We start from the raw sequence: 24,720 nt of genomic DNA, 5'->3' as shown, positions 1-24,720 counted from the left end.
GCATTATATGGGGGGAAAGGGACATCGTGCATGGGGCATTATATGGGGGGGGTGACATGCTGCATGGGGCAAAATATGGGGGGGGTGACATGCTGCATGGGGCATAATATGGGGGGGTGACATGCTGTATGGGGCATAATATGGGGGGGTGATATGCTGCATGGGGCATTATATGGGGGGGGTGACATGCTGCATATGTCATTATAAGGGGGAAACAGCCTTCCTATTGGGAACATTTACCTGCCCATTGAGGACCTATGCTGCCTATTGGGGATATTTACCTGCCTATTGGGTACATTTACCTGCCTATTGGGGACATTTACCTGTCTATTGGGGATATTTACCTGCCTATTGGGGACATTTACCTGCCTATTGGGGACATTTACCTGTCTATTGGGGATATTTACCTGCCTATTGGGGACATTTATCTGCCTATTGGGGACCTATGCTGCCTATTGGGTACATTTACCTGCCTATTGGGGACATTTACCTGCCTATTGAAATACCGGTTGATTTAACTTTACTTGTTCTTCATTTTAAATATTGTATTTGTTCCTGTATTGTTTTTTTTACTACAAAATAAGATGTGTGCAGTGTGCATAGTAGTAGTTTTTTTAAAAAACTATATTCCGACCCTCCAATGGTCTGAGGGACCGTGAACTGGCCCCCTGTTTAAAAAGTTTGAGGACCCCTGGTCTAGACTTTTAGATGAGATGAATCTGTGCGTCAGTAAATTTATCACTTAAACATGAGCCATGTATGAGGGAGTCGTGGAGTCGGAGTTGGAGTCGGTGTCATGGAAACTGCTCATGAGTGTCTCTCTGATTCTCTGATCTTCTGATCCCCCTTGCAGCAGGATAGAAAAACCCTTTTTATATTCACATTGGTGGCTAAGGTCATCAGTCACAGGTTGAGAAGGTGCAGTGCACAGGTCTCATACAGGTCTCATTGTTTGAGCTAATCCCCCTGCTCTTGTAAATAAACTAGCTGACATAGTACAATATGAAATTGACATAGTAACAAACATCATTGTTCCCAAACTAAGAGGTCAACATTTAGGTTTATACACATAATAGTATGTCCTTTTTGACCAGCCACAGAAATACACATACATTCACAAGTCAACACAAACACGATAGTGTATTTCTATTGGCTTAACAAATTTAGACATCTGGCTGATTAAGATAAGAAGCTGTTTCATCACAATACTCTTTCTATAAAATAGTTTTTATTGTGTAAAAGCAACAAAATATAAAAAAAGATATAAATGTAGTATCACTGTAAACGTACTGACCCGAAGAATAAAGATGCCTTGTCAATTTTAGCACATGTTGAACAGCATAAAAAAATCCCAGTAAAGACAAAGCCTGAATTATTGTTTTTTGTCCATTCTGCCTCCCAAAAATCAGAATACAAAGCGTTCAAAAAATGTCATATGCCCGAAAATGGTACCAATAAAAACATACCAATGGTACCAATAACAATATCCACTCGTCCCGCAAAAAACAAGCCCTCACATCACATGACTGTCAGTTGAAATATGGAAAAGTTAGAGCTCTCAAAATATGGCGATGCAGTCTTTTAGTGTGTGACAGCTGCCAATCATAAAAACCCAATATAAATCTGGTATCTCTGTAATCGCACCGACCCAAAGAATAAAATTGTTTAATCACTTTTACCACACGAAGAACGACGTAAAATATTAATAAAACCAATTCTTCACCTGCTGTTGATTTGTTCATTCTGCCAATTCTTCACCTGCTGTTGATTTGTTCATTCTGCCTCCCAAAGATCGCAGTAAGGCTCGGCTCACATTTATCCTTCGCTCTGCGCTGAGTCGTACACCGGGGTTTCCGTGTAAATCTCTGAAATAGGTGATTCAGACGGGACCTCCGGCGGAAGACTCCCTATAATGAGGCAGATGGAGGCACTGTGGACGCCGTATGACCTGTGATCCGGCGGTGTCCATCTTTTTAAGCGTGCATAAAAGTGCCACAGTTTTGTGCACTTCTGAAAAGGACAAAGCTGAACAGAGGCCAGACGGAGTCCAAAGTAACTCTGCTACCAAGTTATAGTGAATGGATCACTCAGGGGTTTCATCTGAATCACGTCACTTAGAGAGTTAAATAGAAACCCTGATTTAAGTGCTCAGCGTAGAGCACAGGATAAATGTGATCCCAAATGTTATGTAAAATCTTCCCAACAAAAAATTCAAATCAATCCACAAAAAGAGCAAGTCCCCAATCAGGTCCGTCATCTTTTATCAGAAATATAGGGGCTTCCACTTTACTGGTAGCGCAAAAACTCTGGAAAAGCAAAATGGCTCCTCACCTCCCAAAGAAATCCAGTGAATTCTTCACTCCCAAATCCAAATGACCCACTTCCTTCTGAGCATTTTTGCAGTGATGAGAGACTGCCTAATTTTCTAGTATGTGTCTCCAGATGCACGAGCTGGACACTACAACGTCCTGGGCGCTACAACATAATGGGCACTACTATGTACTGGGCACTACTATGTATGGGCACTACAATGGCATATTTGCATTTTCACTTAGCAACATCCATTACTGCTCATTTCTGGAAAACACTATGGAGTCAAAATCATCACTGCACCTGTAGATAAATTCCCAGAGGGGTGTAATTTCCAAAATGGGTTCACTTGAGGACGGGGGGGGATTCTGCTCTTCTTGCAGCTAAGGGATCTGTATATGGAGTCTGCAAACTATTCTACAATCATTTGTTCTCCATGAGTCAAATCGTGCTCCCCCTCCAAGCCCGAGTCTCGCAGTACTGTACAGACACATATGGGGTATTGCCATGTTCATCAAAAATTGTATGAGAAATTTTGGTGCCAGTTTTACACATCTTCCCGTGTGACAATGTAAAATCTGGGGCTAAAACAAATTTTTTGTGGTAAAAATGTAATTATTATTTTTTTAATTGCTCAATGGAATAAAATTCTGTGACCCTCCTGTGGTGTCGCTATGATGACTGCACCCCTAGATGAGGTGTTGTTTGTAAAATGGGGTCACTTATGAGGGGGGGGGCTCTCCTTCCCTTCTGAGCTTTGCACTTTGCCTCAAAAGTAGTTTTTGACCACATATGGGGCATCAGTGTAATCAGGAGATATTGCGTAACAATTTTTCTGTTCCATTTTTAACCAATTATCCCTTTTAAAAATTTAAAACTTGAGGCCAAAGTAACATTTTAGTAGATACTGTGACAAGGTCATTGGCAAAGTACTGGAGAGAAGATGTGTAACACGTAAGATTGTTAGCTCCTGTGATAAAAACATAGAAAAAGTGTTCCAGCACACAAAGTATAGAAAGGGGTTAATCAGCCATCTTAGTGCTAGGGTTAATAAACACCTGTAGAAAGGGGATAAAATCACAGCCTGTCAGAGCATTTGGTGTGGGGAGGACCTGGAGGTGAAAGCTCTGAGCTGTTTTGTCATATGAAGAAAAGACAAACCTTTGATTGTTTGTTCCTGAAGCGGGCGGTTACCTGTAGCAACAAGGACTGTGCCATATGTTATGGTTATGTTTTTCCTGTTAGCCGGGAAGGCCGTGTTTGTTTTTGCTAAGATTGCTGTAGTTTATGCAGTGCTCTTAATAAACTCAGCAGAAGATTTAAAGAGACAGTGTTCCTGTGTACCTCTATGGCAACCAAGTGAGTCGATCTACCACAGTTGGTGTTAGAAGTGCAGGCAAGATCCTCAGGAAGCAAGTGTGACGGCTGTGGACAGACCGCATGTCCTGGGTGAAGGCAGGTGGGAGCATGGAACAGCGGTCAGACAAAATGGAGGAGCTGATCAAGCACCTGGTCCAAAGCCACCACCAGCAGCACCTGCAACATCTGGATTGTACTTTTTGTCAGTTTGTCTTTTGTGCTCTGCAACAACTTCTGTTAGGAGGTGTCCCATTTTTGTCCCAGTCCTTAGTTCATTTAGGGACCCCTCCCTTAATTCTATAGGTCTTCGTTCAGACTAGCCGAGGACTAAGGCGGGTCTGTTCACAAGGAACAGGCAGCCCGCTACATTGTAGGGATTCAGCTTAGTCTTACTGTAGGGAGAGCTTTCCCCTATCTTTCCTTAGTTTATGTTGCAGATCATAACAGGAGGAACTCAGAGGATAAAATTACAGCCTTTCAGAGCATTTGGTGTGGGGAGGGTCTGGAGGTGAAAGCTCTGAGCTGTTTTGTCATATGAAGGAAAGACAAACCTGGGATTGTTTGTTCCTGAAGCGGGCGGTTACTCGTAGCAACAAGGACTGTTCTATACTTTATTGTTATGTTTTGTTTTTCCTATTACGCCAGGAAGGCTGTGTTTGTTTTTGCTAACATTGCTGTAGTTTATGCAGTGCTCTTAATTAACTCAGCAGAAAATTTAAAGAGACAGTGTTCCTGTGTACCTCTATGGCAACCAAGTGAGTCGATTTACCACAATACCTAAGGTCCTGCAATGCCCGTTTATTGGGAAAGAGGCATATTGAATCAGAAAAACTACACTATGAGCTCCCACACATAGCCTCCCATTTACAGCATGAGCCCTCGCAAAGCCTCCCATACACATCATGAGCACCCACACATAGCCTCCCATATACAGCATAAGCCCCCCGCACAGCCTCCGATATACAGCATAAGCCCCCCGCACAGCCTCCCATATACAGCATTAGCCCCCCGCATAGCCTCCCATACACAGCATGAGCTCCAACACATAGCCTCCCATATACAGCATAAGCCCCCCGCACAGCCTCCCATATACAGCATGAGCTCCCACACATAGCCTCCCATACACAGCATGAGCTCCCACACATAGCCTCCCATGTACAGTAGCATGTAAAAGTTTGGGCACCCATGGTATCACAGCTTGTGAACGCTTTTATAGCCAGAGAAGTGTCTTTCCACTCTTGTTTAACTTTAGGCCTTTTAGAGATCATTTCATCTTCAACTTGCTTAACTGTTCACAATAACAGTAATTTTGACCACGGGTGCCTAAACGTTTACATGACACTGTACAGCATGAGCCTCCACAGAGCCTCCCATATATAGCATGAGCCCCCACATGGCCTCTCTATATACATACAAACATCACATACACTTGAAAAAAAAACACCACATACTCACTTCTCTCCCGTTCCCCCGGCGCTCTGCCTCTGCTTCTGTCTCTGACTGACTCTCTGCAGTGCACAGCTGACACGATGAAATGAAGTCATCACATCAGCTGTCTCACAAGCTGATTGCTGTAAGAAGACGGTGGCGGTCTGAGGGCCAGACTTAAAGTGAAACTGGTCAATATTTGTCCTGGTCAGGAAGGTGAAAACAGGCTGGGGGTGAAGGAGTTAATAGGAACCTGTAATTAGGTTTTTGGTCAAAAAGCAACAACTATTTCATTATGTCTCTGGGGTTTCGTGTTTTACCACTTTTTCTCCATATACAGGATTACACAATAGTGAGGAAGACACCGGGGGAGGGTGTGACTCCCATCATCCATCTCCAGGAGTCAGGAGGGCGGAGCCCGGGCCCCATCACACAGCCTCCCCCGCACCCCCCGATACATGAGAGGAAGAGGAAGATCCTAGAGCTCAGCAACAAGATGATTGAGCTGCTGAGCGGAGAGGTGACTGCTGGGACATTATACAGGACAGCACTGGAGGATTCTGGGTGATGACCGGAGAGGTGAATGCTGGGACATTATACAGGACAGCACTGGAGGATTCTGGGTGATGACCGGAGAGGTGACTGCTGGGACATTATACAGGACAGCACTGGAGGATTCTGGGTGATGAGCGGAGAGGTGACTGCTGGGACATTATACAGGACAGCACTGGAGGATTCTGAGTGATGAGCGGAGAGGTGACTGCTGGGACATTATACAGGACAGCACTGGAGGATTCTGGGTGATGACCGAAGAGGTGACTGCTGGGACATAATACAGGACATCACTGGAGGATTCTGGGTGATGACCGAAGAGGTGACTGCTGGGACATTATACAGGACAGCACTAGAGGATTCTGGGTGATGAGCGGAGAGGTGACTGCTGGGACATTATACAGGACAGCACTGGAGGATTCTGGGTGATGAGCGGAGAGGTGACTGCTGGGACATTATACTGGACAGCACTGGAGGATTCTGGGTGATGACCGAAGAGGTGACTGCTGGGACATTATTCAGGGCAGCACTGGAGGATTCTGGGTGATGAGCGGAGAGGTGACTGCTGGGACATTATACAGGACAGCACTGGAGGATACTGGGTGATGAGCGGAGAGGTGACTGCTGGGACATTATACAGGACAGCACTGGAGGATTCTGGGTGATGACCGGAAAGGTGACTGTTGGGACATTATACAGGACAGCACTGGAGGATTCTGGGTGATGAGCGGAGAGGTGACTGCTGGGACATTATACAGGACGGCACTGGAGGATTCTGGGTGATGAGCGGAGAGGTGACTGCTGGGACATTATACAGGACAGCACTGGATGATTCTGGGTGATGAGCGGAGAGGTGACTGCTGGGACATTATACAGGACAGCACTGGAGGATTCTGGGTGATGACTGGAGAGGTGACAGCTGGGACATTATACAGGACGGCACTGGAGGATTCTGGGTGATGAGCCGAGAGGTGACTGCAGGGACATTATACAGGACAGCACTGGAGGATTCTGGGTGATGACTCGAGAGGTGACTGCTGGGACATTATACAGGACAGCACTGGAGGATTCTGGGTGATGACCTCAGAGGTGACAGCTGGGACATTATACAGGACAGCACTGGAGGATTCTGGGTGATGACCTCAGAGGTGACTGCTGGGACATTATACAGGACAGCACTGGAGGATTCTGGGTGATGAGTGGAGACGTGACTGCTGGGACATTATACAGGACAGCACTGGAGGATTCTGGGTGATGACCGGAGAGGTGACTGCTGGGACATTATACAGGACAGCACTGGAGGATTCTGGGTGTTGAGCGGAGAGGTGACTGCTGGGACATTATACAGGACGGCACTGGAGGATTCTGGGTGATGACCTCAGAGGTGACTGCTGTGACATTATACAGGACGGCACTGGAGGATTCTGGGTGATGACCTCAGAGGTGACTGCTGGGACATTATACAGGGCAGCACTGGAGGATTCTGGGTGATGACCGGAGAGGTGACTGCTGGGACATTATACAGGACAGCACTGGAGGATTCTGGGTGATGAGTGGAGAGGTGACTGCTGGGACATTATACAGGACAGCACTGGAGGATTCTGGGTGGTGACCGGAGAGGTGACTGCTGGGACATTATACAGGACAGCACTGGAGGATTCTGGGTGGTGACCGGAGAGGTGACTGCTGGGACATTATACAGGACAGCACTGGAGGATTCTGGGTGATGAGTGGAGAGGTGACTGCTGGGACATTATACAGGACAGCACTGGAGGATTCTGGGTGGTGACTGGAGAGGTGACTGCTGGGACATTATACAGGACGGCACTGGAGGATTCTGGGTGATGAGCGGAGAGGTGACTGCTGGGACATTTTACAGGACAGCACTGGAGGATTCTGGGTGATGAGCGGAGAGGTGACTGCTGGGACATTATACAGGGCAGCACTGGAGGATTCTGGGTGGTGACGGTGTCGTTGTTGTCAGGTTCCTATAAGGTGTCAGGACGTCGCTGTCTATCTCTCCATGGAGGAGTGGGAGTATCTAGAAGGACACCAGGATCGGTACCAGGAGGTGATGATGGAGGAGCTCCGGCCTCTGACATCACCAGGTGAGAGGAGACTCTTGTTGGCTCCGGTGGATGTGATGACGTCTCTCGGCCTCGTCCTATAATAGATGATTTTTCTCCAGACTTGCTCTGGTTTTCTCTACATTTTCTCACAGCTTTCATTCCCTGATTCTTCTCTTCTGATCTGTGAGTCGCGGTTTCTCCGCTGTCGTCTTCATCAGTCTTGAGTCTTCGTCCTCGGCGGCTTCTTTCAGAATCTTTCACCTTCCTTAGAGCATCGGTCACATTTTGTCTGCAGATTTCCCAACTCAATTTTTCATAAAGTCCCACATTCAATAGAACAGCGGATCGTCCTTTGTCTGCTTTCCTTATGAGGAGGTCAGAGTTCTCAGAGCTCATTGCTCTGATACCGTTAGATTATTACATTTATGTCTCTATTTTCCTTAATGTAAGTAGTTCATCTTCAATCATTTCCTAGAAAACATCCAAGACAGGTGGACGAGACTTGACTGGATAGTAATAGTTACTTTCAATCGTTTGTTATAAAAAAAAATCTCTTTTATGTTCAAGAAGTGAACCCTGTTTATCAAAAGTTCCAGTTCTATTGGGAACATTATCATGAGAAACTTCTTGTAACGAGTTCTCCATGTTCTCATTCTGTTCATTGACCATGAAATGACAACGCAAAGTGAAAGTTCTCACAAACTTATTCACATCTAATAAAGTTCTATGAACGTCAAACTCAATTGTCGGGGAGAAGGTTAAGCCTTTGGATAGAACTGTAACTTCAGCCTCTGTTAATAGATAGCTTGACATGTTAATTACCGTGTTTTCCAAAGTTTCCTTTGTCGTTGGAGATATCTTTTATCTTTCCTCCCACCCCTCCTCTTTCTTTTTCTCTGTCATTTTTTGAAGATGATTGAGTTATGTCATTTTCATTATGTTTGAAATATCTCCTGATTTGAGAGATATTTCTACAAAAATTGGCATGTGCTTATGTATACAGCCCTTTTGCTATGAATCCTCTAAAAATTTCTGGTTTAAGCGATTCCCTTCATAAGTCACATGCTTAGTGACGTCCCCCTGTGTGCAATCTAATTGTCACATGGTCTGTCAGTATATACACTTTACCTTTTCTGAAAGGCCACAGAAGCTGCAACACCATTAACAAGAGGCACCACTAACCAAACAACACCATGAAGACCAAGGAGATCTCCAAACAACACCATGAAGACCAAGGAGATCTCCAAACAACACCATGAAGACCAAGGAGATCTCCAAACAACACCATGAAGACCAAGGAGATCTCCAAACCACACCATGAAGACCAAGGAGATCTCCAAACAACACCATGAAGACCAAGGAGATCTCCAAACAACACCATGAAGACCAAGGAGATCTCCAAACAACACCATGAAGACCAAGGAGATCTCCAAACAAGTTATTGAGAAGTGCATTATAAAAAAATATCCCAATCTCTGATGATCACCCGTAGCACCATCAAATCCATTATCATCAAATGGAAAGAACATGGTGCCACAACAAACCTGCCAAGAGAGGGTGCACACCAAAACTCCCAGCCCAGGCAAGGAGGGCATTAATCAGAGAGGCAGCACAGAGACCAAAGGAAACCCTGAAGGAGCTGCAGAGTTCCCAAGCAGAGACTGGAGTATCTGTGCATATGACAACTGTACACTCCATAGAGGTAGCATTTATGTAAGAGTGGGCAGAAAAAAGCCATTACCTACACAAAAAAATTGTAAGGATTATTTTGAGTTTGCCAAAAGACGTGGGAGACTCCCCAAATGTAAGGAGGAAGGTTAGATGAGACCAAAATTAAACTTTTTGGCCACTAAGGTAAGCGCTATGTCTGGCGCCAAACCAAAAGCTCATCACACCAAGAACACCATCCCCACAGTGAAACCTGGTGAAGGCATCATGCTGTGGGGATGTTTTTCAGCAGCAGGGACAGGGAAAATGGTTTGAGTCAAGGGGAAGATCGATGGAGCGAAATACAGGGATATTCTTGAGCAAAACCTGTTTCGGTCTGTCAGTGATTTGAAGCTGGGACGGAGGTTCACTTTCCAACAAGACAATGTCCCAAAGCTAACTGCTAAATCAGCACTCGAGTGGTTTAAGGGAAATCGTGTAAATGTTTTGGAGTGGCTGAGTCAAAGCCCAGACCTTAATCCAATGGAGAATCTGTGGTCAGACTTGACAGAGCTGGAGCAGTTTTGCCTTGAGGACTGGGCAAAAATCCCAGTGGGCAGATGTGGAAAGCTCATAGAGACCTATCCAAAATGACTTGTAGCTGTAACTGCCGCAAAAAGGAGGCTCTACAAAGTACTGACTTTAAGGGTGAATAGTTATGCACACTGACGTTTTCAGTTATTTTGTCCTATTTGTTTGCTTCACAATAAAAAGAAAACCAAATGTTCACAGTTGTATGCTTGTTCTGTACATGAACTGATGCAAAGCCTAAAAAACATGAAATTCCAGTTTGGGAGGTAGTAAAATGTCAAAAGGGAGGTGAATACTTTTGCAAGCCACTGTATCTGGTTTAAGGGCATAAAAATTAAGTGAGAAATTTTCAAAATTTTTTGTAATGTTTTCAATATTTTCAGAAATAATCGCAAAAGATATTGACCTAAATTTACCACTAACATGAAGTACAATGTTTCACGAAAAATACAGTCTCAAAAACAATGGGATACATTGAAGCTCCAGAGTTATTACCACATAAAGTGATGCTGGTCAGAATTGAAAAAAAATGGCCGACTCAGGAAGGTGAAAACAGACTCAGGAGGGAAGGGGTTAAAGGGTTGTTTGTTCAGAAGAATATGTATTATGGAGCTTTTCTGTGGAGTCTGACCAGACAATCTCTCCTTGGCTCCCCGTGTGCATCAGTAAGCGCCCATGACCCCGGTGCCTGCTCTCTAGTTGTCCTTTCTACACATTCATAGGCACTAACCGCTGCGTACCGGGTGCTCCCCACAACACCGTCCTTCCGGGTTCTGTGACTTCGTACGTTAGTCGTACACGTTCATATTTTCCTCCTTCAGAGATAAACGCAGAACTTTCCGAGCACTTGCTGCCTATTTTAGTGTTTTTATCGAGACGGATGTGGATATTTATGTCTATTTTAAAGAAGAATAAAAACGCGGTAACTCGTCTTTTAATAGGAGGATGTCAGGTTCTCTCCTCTGAGTGATCCCAGAGGATCCTGTCCAGGAGGGAGGCTGTGTCCTCATGGTGACATCATGAGCTCTCAAAATACAATCACTAGTAAATGGTCACCGTCCTTCCCCCAATCTCCATACAGTGAATTAGGAGAGGAAACCAATGGATAGAAATGTGGAGCTTTCTCCAGCTCCTCTGTGGTTCCATCCCTGGTGGAGACAAAACTTGGAGAAGTTGTGTTTTTTAGTACGGCTCCTTCATCTGACTGACGAGGGTCTTCTCTGTCCCTCTCCTCAGGGTCCTCATCCTCCGAGTGCAGAGCATTAGGCTTTGGCCTCGCTGATTATCACTTCATACTTGAGGTCCACAATGTGCTGGGACCTCAGTACCGGTGGTGAGGACCACAACAATGTAATTTATTCCCTGATACATAAACATAGAATTACTGGTTCTGAGAGACGACTCTCATATATAGACAGATACACGGCAGGTCATGTATTCAGTCTGTGTGTCTCCACAGATGGATCCAGGAGGAGAAATCCACCAGAGAGATGTCCCCGTCCTCTGTATCCCCAGGACTGTCCAGAGGAGAATCACAACATCCCGGAGGATCATCAGGTAGACGACACTGAAGTCCCCACAACATCTGACCATGAAGTGATCGGACCTGAGCTCATCTTACATTGTTCTTTTTAGGGTGAAGATCTGATTGATATTAAGGTTGAGGTTATGCATGGAGCACAAGAGGCGACCGCAATATGGGCCAATCAGCAGGGTGAGGAGGGGAGACTGTCATGTCTGTTCTGTGGTCACCTACTACTACTCCCATCATCTCATCACATGACACAATCTATTCCTTCACTGTGTGTCTCCCCAGATGGATCCAGTAGGAGAAATCCACCAGAGAGATGTCCCCGTCCTCTGTATCCCCAGGACTGTCCAGAGGAGAATCACAACATCCCGGAGGATCATCAGGTAGACGGTGCTGAGCCCTGTACCGGATCTGTATATGGGGGGACATTTCTGATCGAGGTCATAGATGTCACAGATTTTGGTGGTTTCTTGTATTGTGCTGATTGTTACATCTGATATATCAGGAGGAAGATCCGACTAAGAAAGTGAAGGACGAGACAGAAGAAGAAGCGATGACGAGGGGGGATCAGCCGTGTGTGAGTGACGTGAAGGAGGAGATTCCTGTAGATGTTTCCACAGGTGTGTAATAATGACCGGCGTGTGATGATGATGATGATGACAATGACCGTTGTGTGATGATGACGACCGGTGTGTGATGATGATAATGACCGGCGTGTGATGATGATGATGACGACCGGTGTGTGATGATGATGATGACCGGTGTGTAATATCGTGTGGAGTCTCCGGTGCAGTGAAGCTTTATCCGCCGTCCACATCACAGCAGAAGCATCCGGTGATGGCGCGGCTGCTCCTGTAGAGTCCGGTTGTGCTCTGATGAATACCGGGGCCGCCTTCACACCTCTTCTTAATGATTTAGGAAGCACATATTAGTTTTCCTTTACCTTCTGTAATATTCCTTCCATCCTTTACGTCCATATTTTTCTTCCACAAGTCCCTGCTGCCATATAAATGACTGAGCTTGTGCTCCAGGTTATGAATCTTCCCGTCCTATGGATCTCGGTGATGTAGCAGCCTCTGCCTGGTGCTGACGAGTGACCGCACATGTCACATGTAGAGTCGTCCTACCTGTCGCCTCTGTTTGCCTCCCACTGCCTCCTACACTGAGGCCGGCGTTCTGGTCCCTCCTCATCCAGGCTGGCCGCCCAGTGGCATGAAGACCCCTATGGTAAGTAAGTAAATGCCGTGCTATGGAGGTGTGGGTCAGACATACTGCTGTCGTCCCTCTGCCACTATGGAGGCCATCTTGGATGTAGGAGGACCAGAACACCGGTCTCAGTCGGAGGCAAGCGGAGGCCACCAGGTAGGTGACAGTACATGACAGATGTTTAGTCCTCTGTGCCGGGTGGGGAATTGCTTCATCATAAAAGGGATTAGGAGCTTGTATCTACAAACAGCTGCGATGGCCGCATCTAGAGTTGTCGTTATCTGACATCATGTTGGTTTTTGAGACCTGGTTCAATCAACGTATAAACATGGAGACTAGATACTGCCCAGAGGGGGCGCCCTTCACCATGCACGGATTATATCCCGTAAGTGTGTCATTAATGGTGAATCTTGTAATATGGAGAGATTCACTATATTATAAACTATTCCCGGGAAATTTTAATCCCAGAAAAATGAAGAGTTCCATATAATAATAAAAGAATATTCTCTTTATTTTGAATTAATTAAAAACAAGAATCATAACATGTCGGATAAAAAAAAGTAAAAACAGACAATGCCTCCAGAGGGCAGTACGAGGATCATCCAATGTAATACTGTGAATCTCAATCAGTTTAAGAAATGTGTAAATATAAATAAATAAATAATATATATATATATATATATATATATATATATATATATATATATATATATATATACACACACACACATATATACATACACAGGACTGGAGTGCAGACATAAACTTTGATTAAGAAAACTCGATATAACAACAATCAAAGGAGAGATATCCAGAGAATTCCTAGACAATAATTCTGTTTACTAGGGTCTTATATACCAGTATATCAATTGAAGATTTAGTAATCACCTGTCATAAGGTATATATTGCAGATAATGTCTATATATATCCCTGGTATCAGTACTAGTACGAGTGCATTGAATAGAATACCTACATAGGTCCAGCCTGCTAGAAACTAATTATTTAAGTTTATTGCACGTGCCCCTTCATAGACCGGTGCCAGATTGCTTAAAGCATGTTTGGGAAGCTCATGCCTAATAATGGCAAAAAATACAAGAACATGAAGAGATTTACTACCTGTAAATATATGTGGATATCTGTAGCCTCCTCTCTCCCCGACGCACGTTTCGCCTCGCTTCTTCCAATCGGGGGATCATATTTCCCCATTGCTGCATGACGTGTCCAACAAACCTCACAATGGAATAGAACTTCCCAGATGTGCGCCGTGACACATACGCGTGGAACCCATGCTGTCAGTGTGGGCGCACTCCCAGAAGTTTGTGAGAGCCGGGAAATGCGCATGCACACTGACATCTCACTAAGAAAAAGAGGACTCTATATAAATGACGTAATAGACTCAGGCTGCAATTAGATCTTTGGGGAGCCTCAAAAAAACAACAAAAACGGTACTCATTTACAGTTATTACATGTTGAATATTAAATACCATATTTGTTGCCCCTGAGGCCTGCTGAGAAGAAGCAAGGAGAGGGGCCCCGGGCTGCCAGAGTGCTTGGGTCCCCCCCTTCTTGCTTCTTTTCACCAGGCCCCATACAGTAGTAAGGGCAGTAATGCCCTGATGGCGACCTTGTGTGCCATCCATGTGCTGCACATATTTAACATTGCAAAGTACAGGAGAAGCTTTGTCATTTCTGTGGCTCACTGGTGACACTGGTTTTTCCGGGACCGGTTTTCAACGGACGTGTGAAGGGGGCCTAGTGGGTAAGTTTCTCACACTCCACAATGATCCTTAGGTCACGGCCCAACTATCAGTATTCGGTCAGTATTTTTTCTCAGGAGTGGGAGCCAAAACCAGGTGAGGAACAATCAGAGAAAAGGTATAATAGCAACAAGTGCATAAATCCTCCATTTATCTCCCACTCCTGAGAAAAAATACTGACCGAATACTGACCAAATAGTTGGGCCGTGGCCTTATTTTGCAATCCACAAGGGTAACGTTTCAGTCCTTCAATAATGGAACTTTGTCAGGAGGATTGTGGTGGTTATCTATACAATGGAGGTGATACGGCGTCTGTGATAGTCGACTGTTCACTGTTACACGGAGTGGGATCCTATTCTGACCCCCCGACCGTTCAGGAGACCACCATATAACTCACCCAATGCTTTTTAAAGCAGCAGTTCAGAAGGAGCATCCCAACTCTCAGGAACGTCTCCACAAACTGGCGGCCATACTGCGGGTAAACACACATGACAAATGCAGACAATCTCATCAGCGACAAATGTAGGTTTATTTGTGCGGTGGGACACCAGACCGTGGGTTTCGCCCTGATATCCTCCCCTCAGACACCAGGCTGCTCAGCTCTAGCCTAGCATCCCTAGGAGATAGACGTCACCTGTATAGATCTTCTGCACAGATTATACTTCACCACATGTTCTTCCAGATGGTGCGGATGTTCCCACCTTCTGTCCACCATCCCAGGGAAGACACCATATTTGTCAATCAAAATACAGAGACCCAGATATAAAAAAGTGCAATAGTGATTATTATGAGAGATATATTAATCATGGGCAGCACGGTGGCTCAGTGGATAGCACTGCAGCTCTGGGGTCCTGGGTTCGAATCCCACCAAGGACAACATCTGCAATGAGTCTGTATGTTCTCCCCATGTTTGCATGGGTTTCCTCCCACACTCCAAAGACTGATAGGGAATTTAGATTGTGAGCCCCAATGGGGACAGTGATGATCACTGTGGAATTAATGGCGCTATATAAGTAAAATAAATAAATATACCAACTATTGATCGAAATCCGTGGTATATAGATATTTAGATATGAACACGTGAATCTGTATAAGTGCAGTGAGGGCTCGTTAATAGAAAGGATGATTACTACTTACTTGTATCAGTCCTAAACTGCATATCGGCCGCTCTAGTTGTACTAATGCATGTGAAAAAGAGCCAATAATGCCTTCAGATAATATTTTATTATTATTATATATATATATTAATATTAACTATATCAAATTAAGAGTAAGAATGGTCCTGTAGATGGAGGCCTAAGTCATCCTGGGGTATTATGGAAGCCAGACAAGGTTACCAAAGACAAACAGGAGCAATGAAAGCAGGTGCAGAATACATCTGTAACTGGTGACGCCCCGCAGACTGCTGGGAGATTAATAGGATGTGGTGCTGCCCCATAGGTCACAGCACAGGAAAGGCAGGGGAGGGTGGGGTAGACGTATTACTGCCCTCCCCATACCACTGCACTGGCCGCCCTGGAAGCCGGGGGAAGGGACCACCGATCTGAGGGGGCAGCGGAGGGCAGAGGACCCCATAGGGGACTGTACAGGGAAATGTGTAGTGTTCAGTCCCGGGGTGGAGGGTCGCTGTAACTGCGGTAATACAACTAATCCAAGCCAATAACAATATATTTATTTCATTTTCTTTTAGGACTTTTCTACAATAAATACTTTGTTTCTTTTCAGACATTTTTGTGTTACCAAATCCTGGCGGCCATAAACCATAAGCGATGTATTGTTACATGGTGACAGTATTCCTCATTGTCCCCATATAATATACACAACGTCTTGATCAGTCTTTATTACACAGGAATAAGAGGAATAAACTTCATGAATTGTAAGAATAGACGAGATGGAAACAGGAAACTTTCTCCCCGGAGTCTCCACAGAAATCTGCGTATTTCTTCTTCCGTCTCAGGATTCTCGGTTCCGGGGTAAAATCTCTATTCAGTTAGGAAACATTGTTCCATCACTGAGATCGGAGGTGACGGCCGCTCCTGATAAGAATCTGTGTAGGGGGAGGGGAGGGCGGGGCTAGAGGCCGAGCTCCTCCCATCTACATGGACTCTGACCAGTAGTGACCATCCTCTCCTATCTCAGTAATGGGAAAGTCTTCTCATAGCGCCCCCTGCCCCAGCTCTGCCCCAGCTCTGCCCCAGGTACCTGACGCACAATCACCGGCCAGCCACGTGATGGAGATGTGATTCATCAGAAGAGGCCATCTTCTCCTGCTCCATCATCCACTCCTCACACTCTCTTGCCCATTACAAGCACTTCTAGTGGTGGACAGGGGGGAGCATGGGCTCTAACCATCCAGAATTAACTATTTCAGTACTTTGTGCTACTGTCGTTTTTTTTTGCTATGGACCACGGTGTATACTGGGTAAACCGATTCACTTTTCAGACTCGCTGAACTAGTTCTCTTGACATGCATGTAACCATTATCTTTCTTCCAATATAAACTGTAAAGAGGATTTGTCACTTGTTCCAAAAAAATTTGTAAAATACCTTGTAAAAAGCCCCGAGCTCCGCTGAGTCTTCCACTGTTTTCCGTGTTGCACTGCGTAACTCTATTGCACAGATATTCAGATTCGTTCCTTCTGGAGTGCATCATGTGAAATCTCTACTTTCAGGGCCGGCTCCTGGTTTTCGTGGGCCCTGGGTGACAGAGTCAGTGGCCCCTTTAACACACACCAGCATTCATGATGCACAGATACGGCGGAGAAATATAGGTATACAACACAGGGTCCCAGCTGCCCCCACATCATTCACATACTGTATGCAAACAAGCACACACGGTACGCAGACATGCACTCACACACGGTACGCAGACATGCACTCACACACGGTACGCAGACATGCACGCACACACGGTACGCAGACATGCACGCACACACGGTACGCAGACATGCACGCACACACGGTACGCAGACATGCACGCACACACGGTACGCAGACATGCACGCACACACGGTACGAGCACATACACAAACATATACAGAGATACGTACACATACAGGCATACATACATATTTGAACACAAATTCTTAAAAACACATGTAAAACGGACATGAATATATATACCCAGTCATACACACACATTCACATCATACATGCATGCTGTAGGGATTTGCTCTGGTAGGCAGCGGCAACAACGCAGTAATGAGGCAACACACAGGCTTAAAGTCCAAACTTCAGTGTTTTATTCACACTTTAAAGAACAGGTGGCAGAAAGGGAAAAAACACAATGTAAATGTACTCCAACTTGGAGAACCACCGGTCTCAGACTCACCCTAGCATGGGACGGGCTTAACTAACCTGGTCACCACTAGTGATGTGGTTAGTTGCAGGCCACAGGCGACCGCCAGGTGCCATTCCCAGGGTTGCATGAATCTTTGTCACAGACCTTTCCAGCATGTATCCAAACAGCAACACAAATTCAGTCTCCTTCCAGCCGAGCTCCTCACACCCTGAGATTTCCCCCCTAACTCGCTTATGCAGGCTTGATTGCTGCAGCTGTGTATGTCAGGTGTTGCGCTGAAAACCCGGAGAATTAGGGAAAATCCAGGCCACATTTTATCTTGCTGGGAGCAATATACCTTCCATCCATTGCTACACCTTTTACTGCACCACATACCTCCCCCCTTTGTTCAACCCTATGGGGGTGGACACATGTCATACAGTGGACTCTGGACAGGGCATCTGCATTCCCCCAGCAGTCTGCCTGCCCGATGTTCCACTGAAAACTTGAAATTTTGGAGGGACACAAACCACCTAGTGACTCGCGCATTCCTTTCCTTAGCTTGACTCATCCACGTAAGAGGGGAATGATCGGTCACCAAACGAAATGTCCTCCCCAGCAAGTAATAGCAGAGAGACTCAGGTACTCACTTAATGGCCTGGCACTCTCTCTCTACTATACTGTACCTTGTTTCGGCTGGGGTAAGCTTCCGGCTCAGGAAACTAACGGGATGCTCTTCCTCGTTAACCTCTTGAGACAGCACGGCCCGAAGACCTATCTCCGAGGCATCGGTCTGCACAATGAACTCCTTTTTGGAATTTGGTGTAACCAGAACCGGTGTATCACGCAGTACAGACTTTAATTTTACAAAAGCCTCCTCTGTCTGATCATTCCAGCGGCCCATCACGGACTTTCTCCCTTTCAAGCAGTCTGTTAAAGGAGCTGACAAGGTGGCAAAGTTAGGAATAAATCGTCTGTAATATCACACTAAACCTAGAAAAGCTCTCACCTGCTTTGTTGTGAGGGGACGGGGCCAGTTCTGAAACGCCTCTACTTTTTTTTACTTGGGGTTTGAGGACTCCTCTCCCAATGACGTAACCCAAGTACCGAGCTTCTTCAAACCCTATGGAACATTTCTTTGGGTTGGTGGTTAGCCCGGCTTGTCGGAGGGAATCTATTACCGCCTGTACCTTTTGGTATGTGACTTTCCCAGTCTGCACTGTACACAACAATGTCATCAAGATAGGCTGAGGCATAGCGGTGATGGGGATGGAGAATAATATCCATTAACCGCTGGAACGTTGCTGGCGCACCATGCAAACCAAAGGATAATACTTTATACTGGAATAGCCCTTCGGGCGTCACAAAGGCCGTTTTCTCCTTAGCCGTCTCTGTTAGGGGCACCTGCTAGTACCCTTTTGTGAGGTCAAGGGTTGAAAAGTACCGTGCCTGCCAAAACCACTCTATCAATTCATCCACTCGGGGCATGGGGTAGGCGTCAAATTTCAAAACTTCCTGAAGTCATTACAGAACCATAGCGCCCCATCGGGCTTAGGTATTATTACTATTGGGCTAGCCCACTCACTTTGGGATTCTTCAGTGACACCTAACTGCAGCATAGTATTCACCTCCTCCGAGATAGCTTGTCGCCGAGCCTCAGGCACGCTATACGACTTTAGTCGGATTTTGCCCTGTGGCTCCGTGATAATGTCATGTTGGATTAGGGAGGTACATCCAGGGAGTTCAGAGAAAACATCTGTATTTCGGCTAACGAACTCCCGGGCCTCCTGAACCTGCTTAGGGGACAGAGTATCAGCTATCTTAACTATGGTGGAGGCTCCTGTCAACATCCCCAGAGGTAATGGAGCCTTCTCCGCAGGAAATGCAGGCAGCGGACTGTCCCCGCCAGGGTGATCTCTATCTTTCCATGGTTTAAGCAAATTTATATGGTAGACCTGCTCTAGCTTCCTCTGTTCTGGTTGGTGTACCTTGTAGTTTACCGGCCCCACCTTCTCCATTATCTCGTAGGGCCCCTGCCACCTTGCAAGGAATTTGCCATCTACTGTAGGCACAAGTACCAACACCCAATCCCCCAGACTAAAGGTTCTTACCCGAGCCTCCCGGTTATAGACCCGATTCTGAGACTGTTGTGCCGCCTCCATATGTTCCCGGACCAGTGGTAGGACTGTCTCCATTCTCCTGCATTTTTGCAACATGTTCTATTACACTCTTGTGTGGGGTCGGTTGGTTTTCCCAAGCCTCTTTGGCTATACCGAGCAAGTCCCGGGGATGTCTGCGATACGACAGTTCGAAGGCTGAGAACCCCGTAGATGCCTGGGGCACCTCCCGCACTGCAGACAACAAATATGGCAGTAAGAGATCCCAGTCCTTCCCATCTTTGGAGACTGTTTTATTTTAGCATGCGCTTTAGCATCTTATTGAACCTTTCTACCAGGCCATCTGTTTGGGGATGATAGACTGATGTGCGCAACTGTTTAACATTTAACAAGCGGCACAGTTCTTTCATAATTTTTGACATAAAGAGGGTTCCCTGGTCTGTTCTCTTGATGGAATCCCCACCCGAGAGAACATACCCATGAGTTATTTTGCTATGAGTTTAGCTGATGCATAGCGCAGCAGAACTGCTTCAGGATATCGGGTGGCATAATCTAGAACTACCAGGATATGTTGGTGACCCCTTGCTGACTTATTGACAGGACCAACCAGATCCATTGCCACTCTTTCGAAAGGTACCTCTATAATTGGCAGAGGCACCAAAGGACTCCGAAAATGTGGCTGGGGACTGGTTACGTGGCACACTGGATATGAATTAAAATACCGTTTAACTTCTTCATGGACTTCTAGCAAGTAAAACCGCTGCAAAATTCGGTGTAGAGTTTTCTTTTAGCCCAAATGCCCACCCAGTACATGCATATGCGCTAGGTTCATTACCAGCCTACGATATGCCTATGGTACCAGTAATTGCTCTACCATCTCCCCACCTATTTTCTCGACTCGATACAACAAGTCTCGGGTCACCTCAAAACGTGGCAACACTATTGCTGCCCCAGGTTGTTGGGGTTCCCCATTAATAAACAGCACAATTTCACTGGCCCGAGACAAAAGTAGGGTCTCGGAGTTGCGCCGTACCATAAATTGTATGGTACCTCCTGGGCTCCGCTCGCTGGGTCAGGGGTGGGGACATAGGGGTTCTTCCCGTCACCTTCCGGGGAGTTCCTCCCTGGAGCTCTTTGGTAGCCTCATATCGTTCTATAAGGTCCATCATCTCGAGCACAACAGTAGGGGACGCCTGACCCACCTAGGATTGGAAGTAGTAGGGCAAAGCCCTCCAAAATTTATCAGTCACTATGTGGTCCAGCATGGCTTTGGGGGACAGTACCTCGGCTGCAACCACTTTTGTATTAAATGCAACAAGTCATAATATTGGGACTGAGCCGGCTTGGAGGGTTTAAACTTCCACTGGTGTACTCGTCTGGGTCCGGACGAACACATTTACCCCAAGACTTGCCAGTATCTCACCCTTGACGATCGTGTAGTCTGCCATCTGCTCAGGCGTTAGGTCCTGATATGAAAGCCTAGGTCCTGGGGCCAGAAACGGAGCAATGAGTTCTGCCCATTGGTCCCGTGGTAGTCTCTCCCTCTCTCTGAAAACCCGGAGAACTAGGGAAAATCCAGGCCACAAATATCCCTTCCATCCAATACTACACCTTTCACTGCACCACAATGCACACACACATTAGAAATATTTTTAATATGGGGATTTGGGAAGCCTCGCTCACCTGCCCCCGGCCTGTGTCCAGTCCAGCAGCTGCTCAGGCATATGTGGCTGTGCAGGGCCTCTGGCGTGTCACAGACATGGTCCTGCACCATCAGAGGGGCCCACTCGCTGTTGGGGTCCGGGATGCTTCCCCGCCACCTGTTCAGGACCTCTAGCGCTGCTTGATTGCCGGCACTGTCTTCACCGGTCACCAGACATGACCGTGCGCAGAGCGCTCTGCGGTTGTGTCTGGTAGTAATGATGCGGCAGGGGCGACACACAAGTACAATTAAAGGTGCAGTGTCGCCCCTGCCGTGTCATTACTACCAGACACAGCCGCACAGTGCACTGCGCGCGTCCATGCCTGGTGAAGTATCGGCAATCAAGCAGCGCCGGCAGTCCTGAACAGGTGCCGGGGAAGCAGCCCGGGCCCGACCGTGAGTGGGTCCCTCTGAAGGTCCAGGGCCCGGGTACGCCGGGTGCTGACGCCAGCCCTGTCTACTTTGCAGTCCAGTTGGGTTTTCTTCAGTGTCTTCATTGGGACATTCGCTTTCACCTTTCCCAGATGCTGCTAATCACAGCTCGGCATCTGACCTAGCAGTCTGAGGCTGCCAGGCTGTGATTGGCAGCATTTGGGAGGGCCGGAGAAAGCACGTGTCCCCAGAGACGACTGAAGAACAAAGAGATTTCACATAGTGCGCTCCAGGAGGAACAAATGTGAATATCTCTGCAATGGAGTGACGCAGCACAGAACAGAAAAGAGCGGTAGAAACGTCACAACTCAGGGATTTTTTTACAAGGTATTTAACTCAAATTTTTTTTAGCAAGTGACAGGTTCTCTTTAAATGGACCTTGTAATTAGGATTTACCCCCTTAATGTGCCTTCAGTGCTATTGCAGTCTAAGATTTCCTATCATGCTCTTAAACATACTGAGGACAGGATTACGGTGGCCACCTTTGCAACTAGTCAATCTCATTTGCATGCAGTAATGAAAGATTAAAACTTCATTTTTAATTGTGTGGACACTTTTCTACACTAAGGGCATGATGGGAAGCTTGAGAGAGTGAAATGGCACTGGTGGTACATTAAGGGGTAAATCCTGATGACAGATTCCCTTTAAGAACTGTCTATTTGCTGTCTAATCTCTGCCACTCCTGACTTGTGCCAATGTCACCAGTTTATGTTATTCACTTTACCCGTCATTGTGTTAATGTTATGGCATGTAGTTGTCTTCCTTATTACTGGTACTTACACTGACGAGGGTCTTCATTGTGAGCTCCAGAAAATAAATGTAGAAATCTGTCTTGTGTTGTAGAAAAAAAATCACGTCCAATCTTTCTTTCCCCCTTCTAGGAAATCCTTGTGAGAATAAAGGTTTATCACTAAATTGTAAAAAAGAAGATATCTGGGAGCACTCTAATGGAGAAAACCTCTTCACCCTTCCTGCACCTCCTGGACTTCACAGCACTTCACTTTCTTATAATCCTCCTAATCATGAGGAATCATCTCCTGAACAATTTCACATTCACAAAGGAGAAAAGCCATACTCCTGTTCAGAATGTGGGAAATGCTTTACAATTAAATCTAAATATGTTAGACATGTGAGAAGTCACACAGGAGAAAAGCCATTTTCATGTTCGGAATGTGGGAAGTCCTTCACAGATAAATGGAATCTGATTAGACATCAGAGAATTCATATAGGAGAGACTCCATTTTCATGTTCGGAATGTGGGAAATTCTTTACAGATAAAGGGAGTCTTATTAAACATCAGAGAATTCACACAGGAGAGAAGTCATATTCATGTTCAGAATGTGGGAAATGTTTTACAGGTAAAGCAAATCTTGATAAACATCAAAGAATTCACACAGGGGAGAGACCGTTTTCATGTTTACAATGCGGAAAATGCTTTACAGAGAAATCACAACTTAATAAACATCAGAGAATTCACACAGGAGAGAAGCCGTATTCATGTTCAGAATGTGGGAAATGCTTTACAGATAAATCAGGTCTTATTAAACACAAGAGAAGTCACACTGGGGAGAAGCCGTATTCATGTTCGGAATGTGGAAAGTCATTCATAGATAAAGCGAGTCTTATTATACATCAGAGAATTCATACAGGAGAGAAGCCGTATTCATGTTCAGAATGTGGGAAATGTTTTAGAGATAAATCAAATCTTTTTAAACATCAAAAAATTCACACGGGGGAGAAACCGTTTTCATGTTTACAATGTGGAAAAAGCTTTACAGAGAATTCACAACTTTGTAAACATAAGAAAACACACAGGAGAGAAGCCATATTCATGTTCAGAATGTGGGAAATGTTTTAGAGATAAATCAAATTTTTTTAAACATCAAAGAATTCACACAGGAGAAAAGCCGTATTCATGTTTACAATGTGGAAAATGCTTTACACATAAATCACAACTTCATAAACATAAGAAAACTCACACAGGAGAAAAGCCGTATTCATGTTCACTCTGTGAGAAATGCTTTACAGCTAAATCAAGTCTTAATAAACACGAGAGAAGTCACACTGGGGAGAAGCCGTATTCATGTTCATTGTGTGAGAAATCTTTTGTAAATAAATCAAATCTTGTTAGACATGAGAGAAGTCATACAGGAATTAAACTGTAATTATGTTTACTGTGTTTTATAAATTTTAAGAAACTATGCTCAGCATAAATGAGTACACCCCCTTTGATAAGTAAGATTTTCATTAATATCTCACTGAACACAAGAACAATTTCTAAAATTTTGCCAATACGGAGTTTCATATTTTTTTTAAACAATAACATGAAAGTAAGGTTAATAGTGTTGAGCGAGCATGCTCGACACTGCTCGGTACTCGCCCGAGCATCTCACCACTCGGGATGTTCGGCGAGCACAGAGCATTTTCGGGTTACTCGGGCGGGAGCTCGGGTCTCCGCCCTGCATGTTTGGCGCTCTTTACAGAGCCAATGAACATGCAGGGATTGACTGCCAGTCACTGTAATGTTTCAGGCATGTTGGTTGTGGACATTACAGTGATTGGCTGGCTGCATAGCGTCACCTCGAGTATTTAAAACCGGGCGCCGCCATCTTGGACACAGTCGCTCCGGATCAGACAGTGTAGGGAGAGTGCTGCTGAGCTAGGGAGAGATTTATACTGCAAAATAGGTACTGTAGGGTCTCTAAAGCCTACAAAATAAAAAAACAGTCCTTCTGAGGA

The 24,720-nt window shown here is 45.5% G+C and overlaps 1 pseudogene; it reads left to right on the top strand.

Annotated features, from left to right (window-relative positions):
• Window positions 1-24,720, top strand: part of LOC141220287 (uncharacterized) — a 96,042-nt pseudogene that overhangs the window by 5,320 nt on the left and 66,002 nt on the right.

This window comes from Phyllobates terribilis, unplaced genomic scaffold (assembly GCF_046119375.1).
Source record: "Phyllobates terribilis strain yellow unplaced genomic scaffold, ASM4611937v1 Scaffold_279__1_contigs__length_2497574, whole genome shotgun sequence".
Lineage (NCBI taxonomy): Eukaryota > Metazoa > Chordata > Amphibia > Anura > Dendrobatidae > Phyllobates > Phyllobates terribilis.
Note: the sequence above shows the minus strand (reverse complement) of the source record. Positions and strands in the feature narration are given on the sequence as shown.